A 19,805-nucleotide genomic window follows, 5' to 3' on the forward strand; every position below is an offset into this window, starting at 1 on the left:
AGGGAGGGTCTATTTTAGCAGTAGTTACAAATTTTAGGGTCAGCCCAACACCAATGTTTTTGGGTTCTTTCTGGCTATCATTTCAAGATATGTTAGTGCTACACCATCACTCCCAGTCTTCAGGCTGGCAGCTCATCACAAGGATGGGTTCTCACCTCTAGTAGCTTTGGAAGGTGCATCAGCTCTTCAATACTGGGACCATAATGTTAAATTAAATAGCTGAAAAACAAGTTCTGGGCCAAAATTATCAGTCACGGTTGAGACGGACAAACAACATAGACCAAGTTCTTCCAGGATGAAAGTAGATGCCATTTATTGCCACAAGTGCATTTTTATACAGTTCTTACCAATTTAATGTGTCTCCTCACTATTGGTTACAAGTTACAGCAGTAACACCTCATTGGCTATTTTTGCTATCAACAATGTTACTCTTTTACTCCCTTCTCTCTCATGGGTACATCCTTAACATCTCCAGATACTCATTTACTCCCATCTTTCTCACTGGTAGGCCTTAATATCTTCAAGGCTAATTTCTGTTCCCATACCCTCAGGGAATCCAAGGACCCACTGTAGTCCCACAGTTATCCCTGGTAAAGTTGAGAAGCCAGTTTTTAACAAGTATTTAACTGCCTAACAAGGCAGATGGGTGCCGTGAAGGTTGTGTAGGAGCTGTTTGGTATCAGGAACAAACTCCTGACAATTTCAAGGTCTTTGATACTTTCGGAAGCCCCAATGAACATCTAAATACCTTTGCATGAACATAATCCACGCACTTAAAATAGGAAAACTGATTTTTATACTACAGGATCATTAAACTACAGGGGGTAGACCACATAGTCTAAGGTATGGCTAAAATTAATTTATTCAAAGGCTACAGTGATCTTCTAACAGCAGCATGGAGGGTACATAGATAATTAGCAAGGCCTTATTGCTGTTGAACTGATGCAACAAGTTCCAGGTATAAATTAGAGGAAATAGAGGTGATTTTTTTTAAAAATGCATTTCTATACAAGCATTTGGAATAGCTACTGCCCGATTACAATTATTGTATGCTTTGAGTGTCCTTTATAATCTGATCCTTTAAATTGCACCTAAAACATTGAAGTCGAGTGAAGTCACTCCAGCAAGTACTTAGTGGAGAGGAAGATGTCTCTGAACTCCTCCAGAGAAAGCCTGTCTGTCTAATTAAATTCAAAGAAACAATTTCCTTAGATCTCTGGTCTTTTAGTTAGTTCAGCAAGTTATATACACCTAGTCAAATGAGATGTACATTGAAAGATTTAATAAAAATAGCTAGAATGTGCTGAAACTAGAGTCTTTTGGTTAGAATGTCTGGAGTGAGTACCTAAAGGAAAAGGAAAAGTTAAGAAAAAGTAAAAAAAAATAATAAATTTATTTTGCTGGAAAGAAAACAAATTAAATTCTGAACAAAATCAGCATTTTTGCTTATTATCATTTTGAACTTTTCCATATAAATATTTGTATAATGTTATTTAGAATTACAGAAATGTAATTAATCATAATTAAATCAAAAATTTTAGAATGCTTAAGTTCAGAGGACTAGAACAGTACTGCGGAAAAGCAGAAAGTGCCTCACAGCACTGCACCTCTGACCAAAAGGAAGCCTAGTCCTTCACTGTCAACCTCATAAAGTAAAGCACAAACTCGTACAGTACAGATAAATGCTTCTGCAAATGGAATCCTATATATTAAGTAAATCAGAGCTTTAGTCTTCTTATATTTAACAACATGCACAAAATTGCCTCCCAAAGCTGTAACACGGATCAAATATCAAACCTTATTCTGAGATTTAATTAACATTCCTAATACTTTCACATACTATGTAGAAAAAAATGCTTAACAGTGGTCATCAATATACAAATGTGGATAAATTTAAGTTCCTGTGGCTCACACTAAGTACGTTTTTCTGTAACAAATGTTTCCTGATACATGGAAAGTATAAAGCTTGTTTATGTGCCTGGGTATGGGCTGTGATCCGTTCACTATTAATTTCCTTGCCCTGAAGTGCCTGAGTACTGAACACTAATGATAGGAAAGTACATTGCCAGCATAAGCTATGAAGTGAAATGCTTTGTTTATAGGATATGAATGTACACTGTTTATAGGCTTGCTAATGCGTATGAGCATACATATAAGTGTGCACACACAAAGAGAGGGTTGCATTTATTTTATTGAGTATGTTTTATGTCCCAGTGCCTATGCACTGTTAAATATCTGGTTGATCTCTCAATTTTCTTATTATTCCACAGGGTCCTTAATAATTAAATATAACTTGACTTCCACATGTAGAGACTCTACCTTCTAAAGCCACCGTAAAAATTCAGTGTCATTACAGCTGCCAGAGTCTGTAATTCCCAGGATTTATACTTCCTCAGAGAAACATTTTATTTTTTTCTTTCTGGTTCTGCTGTGTATAGTATTATATCTTCCAGTGTCAATTTTTTAAATAATTTAACTAACATGCAAAACAAAATTCATCTGGCTATAATTCTTTCCAGGGTGGCTCAAAAATGTGACTGCTTTTGTATTTATTTCACTTCTCTGAAAGCACAGGGTTATGCTCAGCTCCTGGGGCTCCTGCTTGACGCCCTTGGCAGCATGTCAGCTCCAGGAGCCATTTGCCAGGTCACAGGTATGGAGATCGCTTCCAGCAACTGGGCACCATTTGTGGTGCCAGAGCCTCCATGGAGCTGGTGCCCCCATCTTGGATACAAGAGGGGTTTCTTCCAGAAGTCCCTGGCTTCTTGAGCAAATATGGACTTACTGAATGCTCCCTCTCTTGACATCGGTATAAAATTTAAGCACTGCTTAAGCCCCCTTAAGGCCTGTGTTAAGAACTTGATAAGTATATGAACATTGATCCATTGCAGAGTGGAAGATTTCATCTCTGGTAAGAAAATGGGGATTTGAAAATTGTGCTGCTAAGCAGGCAGCTGAATAGCCACTTCTTCAAAGATGAGGGACTGTAAAGCACTGTGCGATCATCCTGCCATTTGTCTCATTTTCACCACTTCAGCTGACAAGTTAGGTTTGTTTTCGACTTTAATCTTTGATTGGGAGTCTAGAGCTCTTGCAGTGAGGGCTTCATGATACTGAGTGACCTGCTAAGAAAATGGCTGGTGAAATTTTGTGTCAGTGACTGCAAGTAATGCAGAGGGGAGGGAATGGCCCTCGCTGAGCACACACAGCTGTGTACCCTGACTTAGGTACTAGTCCTCAGGAAAGAGCTAGTATTCAAGTTCAAAGGCAAAAGGAACATTAAGAATTACTAAGTCAAAAGCCTGAGAACAAACAGAGATAATCAATTAGGTGCTGTAGGAATCAGTGATGTCCCCACATCTCAAACACTGGCTGCAGCCGGTGTCACCCAGTGGAGTCAAATGTTCCCTCCATCTCACATGACAGAGCAGAAGTAGAGAACAGAAAGATATAAGTGAAGGGAGATGAGAGATCTGATACAACGATCTGCAGCAGTGCCTTCCTACAGCACAGTCCGAGTTGAGGAAGTCATTGCTGTGGGACATCATGGGCACAGCAAGTGGAAATGGCTTCAGAAAAGGATTTTACATATTAGTGGAGGACAGTTCCATCAGGAACTACTAAACAGAGTTGTCTGGATATGGCTTCTGGCTCAGGAAGTCCATAAACATCTGCCTGACAGATTCTGCAAGAATATCAAATGTATGCACACCTCAATCCGGTCCATCCGTCATCTGTCTGGAGACAAGTTGCTGGATGACAGGCACATCTGACCCAGGCAGTCCTCTAATTTTTAAGGATTTAAATGTGGTTGTTTTCTTTTCCTTTCTCAATAAGCTCTAGGTCAGGGAATCCCACTTAATTCCCTGACTTTTTACAGTTGATAGGTGCAGGGCAATGATTTGCAAGCTGTTGCACAAGCTTTCTATGTCTGGAGGCAAATGGCCGCTTAAGTGGTTTTAGCTGTCACTGAACCATCTCTTTTTCCAGACACACAATACCAATGTATATTTAAAAATCCGTGGGGCAGAAAAGAGTCTTCAGAAATGGAGCATTAAGAGTCAGGTGGTGACTAAATGCATTTTATATGCTGACATTTTTTGGTGTTTTATTTAGAGAGAGAAAGTATTAGAAATACACAACCTCAAAGGAATGCACAGGCTCCACGGGGGTTATTAGATAACTCAAGCTGTCCCACTTCCCGCTACCATGCCAAGGAGGAGAGAGTTGTGTGTAAAAGGTTTACAGGGAAATAAATGCCTTTCTTTCTGCAGCATTTTTTTCCTGGTGATTGATGTTGCTGCCATAGACAGAAATCTATATATACAAGGATAAGATATAAAACAAGACAAATTAAGAAATACAAGTACTTTGTCTGGAGTTTCAAGTTTCTAATACAAGCAAAGTCACATGGAGCTTCATAATTATTTCTTACCTGCAAGGTTCAAGTTTTGAATTTTCCATGGGCGGACCCAGTGAAGGACTCAGGGTACCTAAAGTAAGGAGAACACAAAAAGCTTTCCTTTCCCCCTGTCACGTGTGGAGATTGTTTGATGCATTGACTGCTGTCATCACTTTTGGCAACTTTAGCTGCTATTGCTATTGGACAACAGGTAGCTGTAAGGTGGTGGGGACTGGAAGGGACATGGCAGGAGATGGGAGGGAAAAGGATAACAAGTGAAGCAGAGGGACTGACTGGATTCTGAATAAAGGGCAAAGGTTTATTTAGGGTTTGGGAGGCAGCATATCTTTTAGGGAATGTTGTTTTCTTCCTTGAACAAACAAGAGGGTTCTTGGCAAAAACTAGGGGAAACATTTCTGTCCTTACTGGAACTGCAGTATGATCTTTGCAATTAGGGAAAAAAAAAAAAAAAAAGAAAAAAGATAATTCTAGACAGAAATGTCCCAGTTTCATTTAATCATGTTCTCCATACCTTGTGCAAACCTAGTCTCTAGGTAGGTAAGCCTCTCCTCTCTGGCCCTCAACGATTAGAGCCTACACGACAGCTCCGTAAGATGCTTTTAATTTTCCCTCAGCCCTCCATGCCGTGCACAAGGGCTTTGAACAACGTTTGGAGGCAATTCCAACAGTCCCCTCAGCGGGAGCAGCGCCAAGTTGCATTTCAGCATATTCCTTTCACAGAAATGCTGCCTTTCTTGTGGAAGCATGCAAGGAAGCATAACACTGGCATTTCTCAAATGTCAAATAAGGTAACTTGTTATCTGGCACATAATTATATACTTTAAACATTACTGGAAAAGGAAGAATTGCTGGGGCATAAGAGAGCCCATCTTGTCTGAGCTTGCTCTGGAGCTGTGCTCAAGGCAGCAGTATTACACTGCGTAACAAGACTTTGTTTAGCTCACTATTAGACAAATGCTTTAGAGAATAGTGCAGTTAGAGACCTGAACAATAAAATCAGAGTAAATAATGAAGGGCAGGAGCGGGGAGAGAAAAAATAATACTACAATGGAAGACATCCATGACACTGGGTTTGTGCAGCAGCATTTGTCTCTGTCTCTTCTTCTGCCCTCCCTGTTCACCTGTGGTGTCCTGCCCAAATGTGGTATGGCCCTGCTTTATGATGTCCATTGGCTCCAGATCCTTGGACAGAGAAGGTGGCAGGGAGATGCAGGGCGGCTGCCATGGGTGGTGGGAGATGCTGCAGAGGAGAGTTGGTCCCAGCAGGACAAGTGATGCAGAGAGGCCCTTCCCATGGATGGACCTCCACTTGTGTGCTTCTCCTTGACTGCAACCCCATCTCTCTTTCCTTCCAGACTCCTCCAGCCACCTTGGGATCCTGCCTGTCGCCTGCGCTCCTGGTGAGCTCCTCACTGTTGGGAAAATGCCCACTGGAGACAATGGCTCACGCCTGACCATGGTAACTCAAAGCATCACTACTCAAATAACTGTGCTGCCGCTTTTTGGTCCAAAGATGCAGAGCAAGAAGAGAAAAGAGGTTACATGTCTAAAAGGCTGCCCATTTAAGTCTTCATTAAGGTTTATAGTTTTTCTCATAAACATGGGCATATCTAACTTTCTCAGACCAACCCTGCAAGCTCAAGATGTCTCAGGCTTGGCTGTGAGAGCAGCTCCTTGGCAACTTAATTAAAAACCAAAACATTTTACTGTAGAGGAAGCTTGTGATATTGTGCCTTAGGAAATCAAGTTGTTTAATTATAGCTGGCAGCTGAAAATAGTATCTTTCTAACCAATGATTGGGTTGCTGTTCCCTGCCTCATAGTGACTTATTTAGAGATGTTGTATACCTGTCTGTATTTTTTTCCACTTCTATTTCTGACCAGGTCTTTGAGCCAGCTGTGTGGTAGGCTGACATATGAAACAGGCTAACTGTACAGTGTATAAGTCTTCTCTTTTACTCACAGACATGTAGGAACAGAAGACCAAGTTTTTTCTTTGTATTTGAGCAAGTTGTTTCTGCTCAAGGCATACACGAGGGCAAGATGTTTGCTCCAAAATGTTAGGCCAGATGTGCCAATCCCTTCATAGCTGTGCAACAGAGGAATGATGGAATGCTGCTTTTCCATCCCTATGTGAGAGCTGTGTAAAATCCCTCTAGCAGTACTCATACACTGCCATGCCTTCTCCTGGCTGCTCTTCTGGCTATGCCAAACTCCTTGGGGGACGGGCAATGGCCGAGGTGGAACTGATAGCAAACACTCCTCTGAGAGTTAGTAGTGATGGTTTCTGTGAAGGGTTTTACAGCATATTGTTGAATTTTATTATATTGTCCCATGAATGTGAAGTTTCCAAAATGCATGTAAAAACATTAGGTGTGTCCCAGGTGATCTAGGAACATGTCTCTCTAGTCACTTGGATCAAACCTCCCTTTCCAAAGGCATGTAGAAAAGTGACTTTTCCATCTTGTGAGACAATGTGGTGTTCTGACAGTGGTGACCCCCAAGGAGAGCTTCTGCAGCCTCAAAGAATATGGGAGAAGGAACAAACCAGCCTGACTTCATTCTCCCTACTTAATTCCCTCTGTGAAGCACTTCACACAACTGCCAGCGCTTGGTGTGCTGTTTCTAACAGCCATCTGGCTGTGAGGATCACGTATACCGTACAGTCTGCCTGGTTATCAGCAGAGACAGTGCAACTTATTCTGAGCCTGCAAGTGTTTTATTTTACATCCTAGCATGTTTTAGTGCCCTTAGTTAAGCTCACATGCAGTGAGCTCCTGTAGTGCCTCAGGAGCAAATACCTTTGGTGGAAACTTCTTACTGGACAGCCAGGATGTGTTGTTTAAAGCTGCTGTGATTGAGCTGCTGAAATACTTGGGGCTTCAGGCTAACAGAAAGACATTATGAGGCACAGACAATAAAATGATTCTAATGACTCAGTCCAGACATTGCTGTTTTTCAGCTCCCTGGGGATTTGTGCAATATAGTTACTTAGCTGTATTAACAAAAAAAACCAAACCAAACCAAACCAAAACAAAAAAGACCAGTTATGGGAAGTGCTAAAATTTTCAAATAAAATTGATGTCAAAAGAACTGTATTTTAAAGCTGGTCCAGTCTAAATAAAGTGCAACACCAAACATTTGTATATGGCATTTTGTTTGTTTTGTAACCCATTTTGCTGCCTCCTTCCCTGCTTTACCGCTCCTTGCAGAATATTGGCCAAAGCATTCACCACATGCTTAACACCATACACTTTCCTATTTCTCTGAGTTGTAGATGTTATTTGTTTTAACCACTCCTATCAGTCTGCTTTTGATTGATTATCTGGCCTGTTTGCTTTTGATTTGGCATAGAAATGCTAAGGGAAAGTTTTATTTCATAAACAGATCTTGGTCTTCAGTTTCCACAGCAAAGCAAAGTTATGAAGATACTAAATTAAATACAGACTTTGAAGTCCCAGTTTTGCTTATTACATTGCTCTCTGTAATAGCTCCACTGAAGTTAGTGGAAACACTCCTATTAAATCAGAAGGACATGGGTTAGGACCTAAGTTGTGGAGGTCATCACAGAAGCCAAGAACAGCATCACAGAAGTTATAAGATTTCATGGTGTAAAATAAAGATGAGAGCAGAATCCAGCCCTTGCAGGGTAACATTTCTGCTTAATAAAAGTAGCATGATCATTGTGGTAGGATTTTTTTTACTGTACCTATACTCCTTCGCAAAGTATTTTCCATTTGTGGCTGTGTATGAAAGCACTCCTGGAAATCAGAGGGTTGAGAAAACAATTAGATTCAAAACTTTTACAGGCTTTGACATCCAGGCTGCCACTTTCATACCTGCCAAAGAGCCCCTCACTCACACCCCAGGGAAGTGGTTTTGAGTGTTCAGACCACTTGCTTGGCACAATAAGTGTAGCTTTCCTAAGGGCTAACAGAGTCTGTAAGTTGAGCCTGGCTGGATCTGAAGCAGTGATCATATGGCAAATCTAAATGCTCCCAACAAAACCGCATCCATCGTTAGATGCTACTAATATAGCAGAGCTAAGAGTCAAGCCCCTTATAAACTCTGGTTAAAAACAGCTGGCTCTAACAATACCTGTGTGGGCAAAACCTGAAACCTCATTTGTGGGGGTACCAATTGAGCATAAAGTGAAGGAGAAGTGAGCTACTCAAAATAAAAATTTTCCATTGGTCTGTCTGATAATAGTAATGGCAAAGCTGACTCATGAAGTTAGAGACTAGAAATTCAAATCACAGATGTGATTGCCCTTTATTGCATAATCTGAGTAAGAGCCTTTTCCTGCTGTTTAGTCCCAATGTCTACACTCACTTTTTAAATACAGATAATTGCATGAGGCAGATTTTCCCTCACCCCTGACTGGTAGTCTAGACTTAATTCATCAGAAATACAGAGATGAATGAGATGATGCATTCAAGTTGCTGCAGTTTAGGGAAATGTCTCCAATACTTGTAAATGAGGATGTTTGCTTTTGGGGAGGTTGTGCTGAGATAATACAAATGCACTCATGACACTGATTTGATGTTTTGTTAAGAGTTCACTTGTAACTTTTCAGTCATTATACACAAATATTCTAAAAGATGGAGCTGAAGAGAGAAGCATGTCTGCCCTGAAGGTTTTTTACTATCCTACATGTTCATGGAAGGATGGATAATGTTATCCCTGTAGCCAGGATGTAATGGCTACGATACTTATTTTAGCAAGGATATAAATTTCCTGCAGATTAACAGACCTTTCAGTCTGCCAGAGCCTCAAATTCATTTTCCTTATCTCAGCTCCTATGTCAGAGCCATCCCCATGGTGCTTTAGTACCTATGTGGAGATTATTATGCATTAACCAATAACTATTATAAATCCAGCAAAAGACTAAACCAAGAAAAATCAACACTATGCCTCCCTTGAAGTTTGCATATTTTAACATTTCCTTGAGAATGCACAATAATATTTAAAGTTTACTCTTCCTCTTTCCATATATTTTGGAAGACCCAAAGGTGAGAGAAAGAGAAGCCAACCTGCCATGCGAGGCTGTTGTCCTTAGACTGCACAGGGACAACTCAATACTTTTAAGCATTTCTGAAGAGTCTTGTTCCCTATGTTCAGTTGCTTCTCAAAATAAGGAAAGATGACTCCAAGACCATTATTTCACAGCAAACTGATTTCAGAGGGTAATTGCTGCAGATTTGATGGGGCTCACACTAAAACATTAAGTGTAAAGGAAGTGTCACAGAGGCACCCTGCAGTTAGTTTAGATGGACAACAGGGTCCAAAACAAACTTTTATTCGGTAAAGAAGGTGCAGCAGATTACCCGGTGGAAAATGGGGTTTTAGCTCTCCAATAGTGACATAAATACAGGTTCGAGTATCAGTCGAGGTAATTATTGAGGTGCAGCAAATAATAACAATGGAGATCCACAGTGTGCATACATGTGGCTCACCAAAAACAATGCCAGAGCTGTCCCTGACTCTAGGAAAAGTATACACTTGCCTGAATCTGGCAAGGAAGTATTAAAGAAAATACATGTGCTTATATTTAAGCATGGAATAAGCACCCGCCCAAGTGCCGAGGAATTATTTCACTCACCTACACATGGAGATGAGGCAAACAGCGTCCCAGTCCCGGGAGGGCTCTCGGCAGCAGCACTTGACCCGCACTCCAAGAGGTCCACACAATGGGCAGCCAAAACCTCGGTGGGGGTCTTGTTTATATAGCCTTGTCAGATCTGACTGTGGGCATTTCAGAAGCTTCTCTGCACCCCCACTCTGGCTGTGGGGTGTTCTGAAGCTTCTAAGCACCCCTACTCTGGCTGTGGGCACCCAGTGGCTCCATGGCACCTCTGCACCCCTCCTCCTGTCTCTTAAAGACCCTGGCCGGTGGGCTCTGGGGTCAAACAAAAGAAGCTGTTACCCCCATTGTAGGAAAGGGTGGGGATGTGTCTGCACCTTCCATATCGAAGGAATGGGGGAAGGGAAGAGGGGGGAAAAGGGGGTGTGCATCTGCCACAGGAGGGTTTTACATTCTATATTTTGAATTAATTTCATCTTTCTATAACACTAATTTATCCCTTACTAGAGTAGTTTTTGGTACTTTTGTACCAAAACTCTCATGGAACATGAAGATTTCCCAGGTGCACACTAGATATTGACTATCTGAACTAGAGAAGACTACCTCTAGACTATTCAATTAAGTAGGTGCAGGCACTTAAGTTTGATAATTTATGGTTTTACACCAAAAAACATGGTGTGATTTAATTTCAGGCCAACTGCAACTCTCCCAAAGGTTTCCTGAGCATGGTCTGAAAATTATCATGCGCCAGGATCTTCTCCTAGTAGGAAACTGGGATGGGGCTACAGAATATTTTTTTAATAACTAGGATGTCAGCCAACTGTGTCTGTTGACCTTAGGTGTAGAAGAGAGGCTCTAGCATAATTTAATTCATCAATATAGACCAAGTCAAAGAAATCAGACTCCATTTTGCAAGGGACTTTACAATGTCTTTGTTGGGAAGGCAGGTTAAGAGAAGACAGCCATGAAACAGTGCTAAGTACTGTATGACAGCTGGTGGACTATTCTGGTTAGAAGTATCTTCATGTTTTCAGCCTGTCATCTGAGGGCATCTCACTAAGGTGATCTGACTCTACAGCTTGGGCTAGAGGCCTAACAACATTTGCAACCTATGTTAGATACCAAGTGACTTTTCCCACTAACACAACTCAGTTTCTTTGTGTGCTGAGAGTCACAATGAGGCCGATCCCTTATTTCAGATGTCTCCTTGGAATGAAGGACACTGGGAAATATGGTCTCTGTGACAATGGGGACAGGGATTCACCATGGTGGTGTCTGGGCAATGCTGCACAGCACTGCTGCAACCCACCCCCTGGCTGAGCAAGAACAGCAGAAGACTTGCTCCCTTTTCCCAGCACTTTCTGTAAGTCACTCACAACAAAGAAATCTGAAATCAATCCCTTCTTGTCTTAATAGCTCCCAACTGCCCTTCTTTGCAGGGTTTCAACCTACAGTTCATCTGAGCACCTCTGAAGATTATTAAGAAAGTGTTAAACACTTCTCTGCTTGCCTCTGAGTTACCAGATACTCTCAGCTGGATCTTTGCAAACTCCATGGGGACACGGGCTGGCAATGTTCACGCTTGTCTCCAGGCTGACGGGATCGCAGCAAGCAATCTTGGAGCTGGTGCAGCGGGCAGCCTCATGTTTTCACCCTGTCAATACAGCAGTCAGTGCTGGCTGTGGTTGATTGATTGTAAGAGCAGCAAATTACTGTGCATTTTTAACTATGCTGCTTCTCTTTCTGAGTAATAAATCAGCTTTTGGAATGGGTAGAATAGCTGGATTTCTGATACCGCTGAGATTCAGAAACCTGTGGAACTGCAAATGGATGGGGGGAAATTGCTTCTTCTCTGCCTGTGCTGCTTGTGTCCTTAAACTGTATGATTAGTCAGGAAGAGCTGAAGATTTATAATAAATATGAGCGCACTTCATATTTTAAGAAAAATAATGAGAAGGAAGAATAGTAATGATTAGAGTCCCTAGTCTCATTAATTAGTGCCTCTGGCAACTTCTGTTGAATTAAAGTACCCAAAATCCTAGGTTAATTTTTTGTTTATTTAGTTGTTTGCTTCTACAATACCAGATACCCTCCAGAAAAAAAAAAAAAAATCATAGAAATGAGTAAAGATGGAGCTTGAGTTTGGAAGCACAGTGTCCAAAGTGTCTGGATATCAGTGAGTTTAGAGGAAAGAGGAGCTTCATCCTCACACCTCATACAGTTTCATTAGTGCTAACTGCCTTTCCTTGATTTTCCTGCACCCTGGCACTGCAGCCACACTGGGTGGCTGCTGCTCTTGGTTTATCTGCCTGCACATCTCTCCTTTCCCCTTTCCAGACCAGGGCCATGGAGGAGAGCCAGGGGTGTTGGAGCTGCTTGCTTATTCCCTGCTCTCCCTCCGTGGCTGAGAGGAGACCTTGGTGCATTGAGGACCACTGCCTTGGGCTTGCTGCAACAGCAGGATGTGGTTTTCACTATGCAATCTGTGAGACTGACACTGGGGTGAGTGATGACTCGTGAGGGCTGAGCAGCAGAGAAAGGTGACAGGGTAATAAAGCAAAATAATTATTTGCTGCTTCACTGTGAGAAGTTCAGTTCTTTTATGTTCTCCTCCCCAAGAGAGGAAAGCAAAGTTCCTTGTCTCCAATTCACTGAACTTTGTGGTAAACAAAATTATGCTTTTCTTAATCATGTCTCCACCATCCAAATTTTTACATATCTCAGGTTTTGGCAACTGCCTGAACCACTCATTCCTCTTTGATTTTTTTCTACCACCTCTCCACACACAGATGCTTTCTGAAGGCCATGTCTCTTGAGATGCTCATTGGAAGTTTGCCTATAGACCATTTCATGCCCAGGAGAGGACCAGTGCATATGTGCTGTGTGATGGCAGCATTGCAGCTCCCCTTTCTCCTGTTCAGACAGCAGCCTTCACAATGGGGACCCTCCTGCAGCTTTCAGCTGTGTTTGAAGAGCCTGTGGGAACTAGGGAGGAACCCCTGCCTTGTGCATCAGGGTATTGCCTGCATCTTTCATGTCAGCTTCTCCTGATTTCCTCACATTTTTTCCTTGCCATGGTCTGGGATACTTGTCATCAGGTGTTTATTCACCAGCCCACCCTGCAGAAGATGCATTTAGTTCTCAGCTTAAAGGCTGCCATATCTGGATTGCCTGCATCTTAGAGGAACAGCTTAAAAAGTGCCTCCTGATGCAATGGGCACTGCGTAATGATAAATTACAAAAGCTGCCAGGAGGTCACAGCAGCACAAACTGATGGGGCTTGGTAAGGGTGGGGACAAAGGAGATTTGCTTCTCTGAGAAGGCTTCAAATGACATTCCTTATCTGCAGGCATTCATAGAGAATTAATTTGAGCAGTGAAAGAGTGGTTTATCTTAACAATGATGACCTCTTCTCTTGGTCCAAAACAACTGAATTGTCAGCATCTGTTTAACTTGAATATCTGCTTCTTTGAAAAAGTGCTGCAGCTTTAAGTTGGAATCCTAAGATCGAAGAAGGTTGTAAGCTTTGAGGCAAACTTAAAATTTAAAACTTAAAACTTAACTTGAAATTAGAAGTCAAAATAACCAAAATCATCTTGTCATTTGGTTTGTAGGTAGCATTACCATTTAACTTGGCATTTCCTATTTTATGACACATCTTGTTCATTCTTCATGCTTTACTCAGTTCTCAGATGTGTGTTTGTGAAATTACTGATGTTTCAGAAATTTAAGTACAACAGAATAATTTAGTGGAAGTCCAGCACATGACTCTCTGGGGAGCCTTGAATAAGGGTTCCAGTTGTAGGTGGCTGAAGATGGGTGAGGAGGACTCCATCCCACCAGCTCCCTCAGTATGACAGAGTCCCCATCTCACCTGTGCAGTCTGGGTAGCAGCTCCAAACAGCATCAAACATGACGCATACAACCAGTTGGTGTCCTGCTGCAAGGGGCCAGTTCTGCCTTTAGTTACACCAGCACATTCTTGGGATAACTCCGCTAAAATAAACAGTTGTCTGCCAGTGTAACCGAGAGCAGAACTTGTCCATGAAGCACCCTGTGTCTGAGGGACGTGGGGCAAAGAGACCCCAGCCTCCTCATCAGAAGGCCTGAGGTTCTCTGTTCTGCTCACTGTTTAGTAATCCTTCAGCTTTTGCCTCCTAAAGAAGCAATCTCAATATCTCATCAACAAATTACCAAACCATGTCCCAAGAATAATGATGCCAACAATTTGGAGTGAATTACTAATGCATTTTACCATTTCTTTAACAATTACAGCTCTATTTAGAATGGGAAAAAATTATATTGCTGTTCAGTTTTAGAATGATAAATTGCAGGATATTAAAAGATTCTTCACTGAATGCAAACAATAGAGAACTTAATTATTGCTCAGAGTGTCACTGTAGCATTATGGAACAATTTGAAATTCAACTTGCCTGGCTAGATTTATTTTAAGTCTGACATTTTCAGCCCTAGCTTTCACTCTCTGGGTCTCTTTTCCACTCTGACAACATATCAATCTATTTTCTAGCAGTTCTACCATTAAAATCATCTCTCTTAATCTGATTTTTTTTCCTCCCTTATTTTATATTAGGAAAAAAGATTTATCTGCAAATGCAGCATGGTACAGGAAATGTGTTTATATAGGAGACAAATTCATACGAGCAGCAGCATCTGTAATCCACACATCCTTTTTATCATAGATAAAGCTGCTTAAAAATTCTTGAAGAACCAGCTTGCTATGAAAAATGCTGTTTAATTGAAACAATGCTGTCTGAGAACAAATCAATTTTTCTAATATTTTCAATGAGAAGCTAAAGCTTTTCACTGTGACTTATCAACAGATTAGGACTGGACTACTAGACTGAAATGTTAATTTTAATAGCATATGCATATTTCTTATCAATCAAGCATTTTTCCTGTAATATAAAATATGAAAGGATATTGCAATATATTTTTTCCAGTGATTCCAAATACAATATTTTGCACTTTTTTTTCTCCTTGGGAAATTTCAAAATGTTGTCCCTTGTTCTGATGTGGAACAATTAGTGAGTATTGGGGCATTGTCTGCTGAAAGGGCACTCCTGTTCTTCAGTATCTTTGTCTGAAGAAGAGTTACCCAGGGGCAGGACTATCTGCAGAGCACAGCGAGACACCCACCTCCTGCACTGCACAATGCCACTGGGCTCCATTACTGCTAGAAACCCTCTTTTCCCAGTCATGGACTGCAGGCCACTTTCTGCTGTAGTCAGGATCTTCTGCGGCTGTAGAGCTCCAGCTGAGATTTGTGCCATCAAAGCTGACCAAGGTTACCCCCATGACAGCACCTGAAGGAGAAGTTACCCCAACATCTGATGGAACAGCTCACAGTCTGTTACTGAGTGCAGCTCCATCCTCTGTTTCCTCTCCAAAAACACCTGGGTGGATGCTGTCTCACTCAGCCTTGGTCCGTTGTCAGTTTGCATACTTGGTATGTCGCTGGAGAGAAGCAAGCATCTCCAGAGGCTGACTCATCTTAAGGCACAGGGCTGGATCTTTCTTCAGAAGTGCTGCTTTTCTCCATTGATTAGGCAGGAGGACCTGGAGTTTCAGCATACGCAAAATCCCTGGCTTTCAGGTGGCTGTATTAAGTGACTCTTGCCTTTTGCACGGCCTATGTTTGCAAGGTGGCGTCACCAAAAATGTACTTCTGAAAGGCTAGATAGTTTCAGAGATCTGACTTACAGCGCAGCCACACGAATGTTGTCCTGATACAGCAAATCCTTAAGCATCTGTACAAATATAACCATGTGATTCAGGTATGTTAAACTTGTCATCTGCATTGGCTGCAGCTGGTGCTGGTCAGCAGTGCTGGTGATGGCCGGGGACAGAGATGATGCCAGAAGTGGTGTGTCCTGTGGGAACCCACCTTGAATTGTGGTGCAGGAGGAACGTTCGTGTCTCCTCTGCCTGCTCTGCCAAGGAAGAACTTTGCTCCTCCTTGTTGCCCATGGTCTATCAGGGACTCCTGCAGCCTTCTGTCAGGCTTCAAGAAAAAATAGAAAGACAAGAAGCTGCAGTTGTGATGTATCAAACATCCTGTTCTGGGGAGATGACACAAGAATGTAACCCTCAAAGTCCCTAGGAGTCCGTAACCAGTAACTTTGCAAAGTGGCTTGAGGAGATTTCAATATCACTTTAATAAAGGGAAGCACCTGCTAAGATTTATATCACCTCTGAGAGAGGAACACACAGTACGGAGCACACACATTAAAAATAAAGAAATAAATGATCTTCAAGGCCCCATAAAAGGGACAAACTATCATTGTCAGGTTTCCCAAGTTGTTAACTGTCTGTATCCTAAATTCTGTATTTTGATTCATTAGATCTCATTCTTTTTCCTTTGTAACAAATGGCCAAGGCAGTTTCCCAGTGCCCCATGGCTGCAGCAAGCTCAGCTCTGTAAACACAATGACCCTATGGAGGAGAGGGGTGGTCCATGGATTGGTGGTCAGCATTGCAGATGGAGCAGGTCCCATCCTCAGGGCTGCTTTGCGGCAAGACTGTGCCCCACATTCCTGTGATGAAGAAGAAGGGAAAGCCCTACACAAGCACTGTTGCCAGCCCCACACTGGGGGCTGCTGCCCCACGGCATATGGTGTTGAGAGGGACTTGTGTCACCCAGCCCTCCTCTGGCTCTGGGGTTGGCATCTCCTGACTCGTATTCCTGGTGGGGGTTACCAGAGGTTCCTGGAGACATGAGCTGCATTTTCTCCTATTGCTGCTGAACTCTTTATGGAATTAACTGTTTTCTAGTGAAGGAGCTGCAGCAGGAGGTTTGGGGGAACTTGTTTACATATGAAAAGTCAGGGTTTATTAATCTCCTGCTCTTTACCACTCCAATCAAGCTTTTATGTGACAATGGTAAGAAAATTTACGGCTGCTTTCTATAACACCAAACACAGTATCATCATATAAAAGCAAATGAGGATTGTCACTCCTAGCCATCCATTCCTCTGCCTCACCAGACCCAGCTTCTCCCTTGCATTTTCACACCCCCATAGCTCCAGCTTCCTCCCATAGATGTAGGATTTCCCTAAACCTCCTGCCCCCTTCCTCCCACTCTTCCTCCTGGTTACAGATACGGCTCATTTCTTTTGTGTGCAGCCTCTGAGTCACGGCTGATTGCATGCCCTTCTCTTCAGGGAGAAGGAATTGGAGTTAGCTGTCTTGAGGCTCTTGCAGCCCTTCAACTTCTGACACCAGTAAATTACACTATGTATTATTTTCCTAGGCTCCAGGCTGGGTTTGAGGAGAACGTGGTTCAGTTCCTGCTTTTATTCTGCTGCCTAATAAACAGTTTTCTTTAAAAAGCGTAAAACAGGATGCATTTTCCAAGGTCTCATGAAATTATTTATTGTTTAGAAGTAAGTTAGTGCAAAAGTCTCAGTTTGGGAAAACACAAAAGTTTCTGTAAAACAAATCTGAGCTTGCTAGCTGAACATTAAAATGCAGGATGGGTGAATTAGTAACTAATTCAGGCATTGTAAAAGCCATATGCTTCTAGACGTAATTAGCTTATTGTTTTGATTCAGGGAATGTTCACTTAATAGCCTCAATAACTTCTCACTTTCCCAACTGGATCAAAATTAACATGCACGGAAGTGCCATTTAGATAAAATCAATCATTTCAATAATAAGAAGTTCAGATTTTCTTGTTGTTTCTGTAGGTGGCCTGAAGTCACTGAATTTTAGCTTTTCTGCATCTGAGAAATCAGTTATTTGATTAGGGATAAATAAGCTTCTTAACTCACTTAAAACAGAAAGATGGCATTAAAAACATTTGGCAGTGGCAAGAAGTAAACACTGAAGACATCTGCTTATTATGGCAAGGCAAAACTTTGCTGAAATGTTTAAGTGGATGAAATTTCTGAGGGGGAAATGAGGGGTGAAGTGTCAGCCCACTGAGTGCACCTCCTCTGCCCAGAGCTGGCACTTAGCCTCAGCTTGCCCCCTGCACCCACACATCCATTGGCCTTGAGGAGAAGAGGGGTGGTCCAGGTCCGAGCAAGAGTCTGTTGATAGTATGGGTATGTGGGACGTGCTGGACCTCATCTAATACCATTTGTGTCAGGTGCTGGATGGGCAAGCTGGATGCAGCATCTTTCCTCCAAGGCCCCAGCATTGTGTGCTGAGTGGCAGTGGGGATTTCTAGGGAAACAAAACTTGATTTGCCTCACATTATTGCTAGGATCTCCCCTCTAGCCCTCTGTAATGAAACCTGAGAGTTCTGTACCTCCATTTCTCAAAAATTACACACAAACAGCACCTCCATTTCTGCTCAGCAATTGCCAGCATTTCAGTGGCTGCAGAGTCCATCATGTAAAGGCCGCACAACCTTTGGGGCAGGTCATGGACCCCATGGCTTAGTACTTTATTGAGCTGTGGCACATCATGCTACATCCCAGCAGGCAGTAGGGTCAACATCATGTCCTGTGGCATAACAGGGTATATACAGCAGTCCACAACGGTTTCACCAAGGTAGACCATGCTTTGAGAATAGTAGATCTAGACCTAATAAAAAACTAGGTGCAGGAGCATTTAACATTGAATTGCGTGGCCCAGAGAATGCTATACAGTACCCAAAATGGTGTTCATAGGATGTCTGTGAAGCATATGGGGACTTCATCCAATTCCACCTTCATTATTATTTAGTAACATGTGTCAGAGGATCACCTAAATTAATAACTTTCTTAGCTGCAGCCCTGTCTACTTTGAACTTATGTCTAGAAAACATAGCATTGCAACTCAGTTTCCTGAAGTTCCTCATTTGATCATAAGCAGAGGTGAAATGAAGCTAAATTTGTGTTTTCTTTAAAAACTCTCAGCATTAGCTTTTGATTTTTATGACAGTGGTCAAAATGTAAATCAGTCAGGTGTGGAATAGTCAGTAATAATCAGTTACTTAGAAGTGAGATTCAGATCAAGGCTGAGATAACTACGTTTATATGTTTGCACATACAGAAGTTTGAAGAGCGTAAACACTGCTTTATAGTGAAAGCAGATCTAGAGTGGGTTCAGTTGTCTCGGCTTATGGTTCTAGTGGAATTTGAGACTCCCTAGGACATCTAAGAGTCTTGCACAGGAATAGCTGTGGACATGAACTACTGGAGAAAAGCCTCACTCATTTCCATAGATAAAGGACCCCTGCAGATGCATAATTCCCAGTGGACATTAGGAATATGTCTCACTAGTCATAAAAATTTCCAACACAGCTGCGATTGTGGTCCCAGTAGGTCTGAATAGCCTTTTGGAAGCAGAAGTGGTCCCTTGACCTCAGGACCAATATATCCAGGATGAGCTATCTCCATATTAGTGTGAGGGTGACTGACCACTGGCACAGATTGCCCAGGGAACTTGTGGAGTCTCCTTGCTTGGAGAGCATAGTTGGACCAGATGACCTCAGGAGGTCCCTTCCAACATCATCCGTGTGGTGATTCTGTGATATTGTGCTGATCTTGAACTGGCCACGTGATAACAAGAGGACTTCTTTTTCTAGCATCACTAGGCTCTGGAATTAAATGTAGTCAGAAGTATGGATAATTATGTATAATTACATCTATTAACTTGATTTTTCTAGTCCTGGGTATAAAAGCCATTTTGTCATGTTGTTTGTTTACAGAGCTACAGTATGGGTGTTAGAAAAGTGGTGGGGTGAAAAGAAAGAATAAATGAGAGTTAACTGGCAAGACAGTTAATTTATTCAATCTTTTTTAAGTCTGTGTACAGTTGCTGTGTGCTGGAGAAGATGGGAGAAGAACTG

The sequence above is a fragment of the Streptopelia decaocto genome, assembly GCF_964273445.1.
Source record: "Streptopelia decaocto genome assembly, chromosome: 3".
Lineage (NCBI taxonomy): Eukaryota > Metazoa > Chordata > Aves > Columbiformes > Columbidae > Streptopelia > Streptopelia decaocto.